Source organism: Protobothrops mucrosquamatus, unplaced genomic scaffold (assembly GCF_001527695.2).
Source record: "Protobothrops mucrosquamatus isolate PMUCROS unplaced genomic scaffold, P.Mucros_1.0 scaffold6637, whole genome shotgun sequence".
NCBI classification, from domain to species: Eukaryota; Metazoa; Chordata; class Lepidosauria; order Squamata; family Viperidae; genus Protobothrops; species Protobothrops mucrosquamatus.
The window spans coordinates 20,382-22,792 of NW_015392457.1; positions in this window are offsets into that span (position 1 = coordinate 20,382).

Genomic DNA, 2,411 nt, shown 5'->3' on the forward strand with positions numbered 1-2,411 from the left:
ATCAACGAGGGGCACTCCCCCTTCCATGCCCAGCCAGGTCTCGGTGATACCTGCCAGGTCCGCACCCCCCTCTTGAATAAGATCTTGGATGAGGGGGGCCTTATTTACCACGGACCTGGCGTTGCATAACATCAGCCGGTGATCCCGGGCCCGAGGATCTAAGATCCCTGGAAGCCGGATAGAGCCCTGAGGACCGGAGTACCCACAAGCTTGTAAACAGCGTGTGCGAGCTCCCAAAACCCGATATGGTCCTCTGCTCCAGCCATATCTGCCCCTCCCATTTCTGGCAAAGCAACACCCAGCTTTGCTACCACTCCCCATCCTGGCCCCATCTTGTTAATATGAAACGTCTGGGGGGGGGAAGCCTCCTTTCTTGATTAACCCCCCAGTTAAGTCAATTGAGAAAAATTCCATAAGCCTCTGGAGATGAATTGCTGGTCCTTTTCATCCTTTTCCACTTTGAAAAAGGGGGGGACACTCCCTCACTTTGTTCCTACCTATCAACCAGCCCCCTGCAATGTGGGCCTGTCTGGGGGGGGGGGTTGAAAGAGAGGGATAATAAGTTATTTACACTGAAGGTTTCACTTTAATATCTAACTTTCTTCCCCGTCTCTTTTTTTCTACAGCACTCATGAATTAATCCTGCTGTCCTTCCTGCTTCCTGGTGGGAAAGGAAGGGGCTTTTTTCCATTAGCTGATGAATTTCTGTCTCTTTTTTGCAACCTCTGAAAAATGGAGGGTCAAGATTTTAGATTAGGGAGAGAATGGCAGCCTGGAGCTTCTCCTGCTGAGACACCTCTAGCTTTCCTTTGAAGGCCTCTCTTTCTTTTGAGGGAGCAGTGGAGACCATCTAGACTGACCCCAGGGACTCTGGACCTGCCTGTCAGTCCAGACACCCAAATCTCTCCTGGCTTTAAATCCACAGCAGCTTCATCTTCATTACTCTTCATCCGAATACCTTCCCTTTGCTTTGCTATAAAAGGATAAACATTGTAAGAAAAATCCTGGAATTCCTCCTTCCTTCCTCTTCCTCCTCCTCTTTCCTCTCCCTTCCCTGCAGAAGGGTCCTCCCTTCTGCCCTTCCCCTCCCCAGATTGATACCTCCCCTGCCTCTGGATCAACCATCCCAACTACTTCAGGTTTAAAGTTAAAACTGGTTTGGGAGGAGGATGGGCAGATCCAGGGAGGGGAAGGGGCAGGACCCCCCCTCCTGCTCTCCTTCCCCTCAAGCCCACCTTTGAGGACCAGGATGCCAGGAGGCATGGTCCCCTTCAAGCACTTGTGGGGAGCCATTGGGGGACACCCGAGACTCCCCTTACACTCACCCAGCCATTTGTTCCATTTCTCTCCTTCACAACTGGAGGGTCCTGCCCCATTTTGGCACCCAACGCCTCCCTCCCTCCACCTGAGACCCCAGAGGCCTTTTCCAGGACTGCCCACCTATCGCCACTGCCGCCCCACAGCCCTTCCTGCCTTCGGGTCTGAAGCCCCCTTCCTCTGGGCAGAGGAGACCCCTAGAGCAGCATCTCCTGCACAGTTGGAGGGTCCTTCTGCTTCATGTCCTGGGTGGAGGACCCCGTCCTGACCTGATGGTCCCCAACAGAGAGAGTCCTGTGCGAGTCTCACATGTGGCTCCCAACTGGAGCTCATCTGAGACACCCCCCCTCAGAAAAGGCCCTGAGTGATCCTGTGGCCAATGGCCTTGATCTTTGGGAAGGTTGCACTGATGTCCATATCCCTGGTCTGAGGGCTCCTGGGCAGGGGGTGTTGGGAAGGGTGTCTTCCCCAGGGCCTCTTTGGGCCAGAGGAGAAAGTCCACCTGAAGCCATTCCTGGTGTAGGAGACATTTGCCATGGGGGGGGGAGGGAGAGCAGCTCTGCGGGAGAGAGGAAAGATCAAGGGGGCAACTCTGAGTGGAAGGCCCCTCCCTTCTCCCCAGCACCCCCAGATGCCCCTAGATAGCTCTCCAACTGAGCCTTGCCCCCTCCAAAGGTCATCCAGACTGGTTCTGCAGGATTCCCGTGGCTTCGATCTCCAAGGGCAGATTTTTTCCCTCCCATTCCTCATCTGGGGCACATGAAGAATAGGTCGGTGGAGGAACTGTCTCAAACACAGAGAAGACTTGGGCTCCTATCAGTAATACCCCCCCCCCCCGGAAAAGAGCCTGCGGGCCCCTGGAAAAGGGACAACACCAAATGTACCAATTGCAGGGAAAAAAATCAGAGCAGACTTCCTTAAGATAAACAAAGACCTGTGTTGGTGATTGAGGATTCATTGCTCAGAGGAACTGAACCAGCAATTTGTAGAATGGACAGTCAAACTGTTTCCCAGGAACAACTATCAAAGATGTGAGTGAGAGGCTTACTAAAAATAATCCACAGATTATTATTCCTTTCTCCTCTTCCAATATT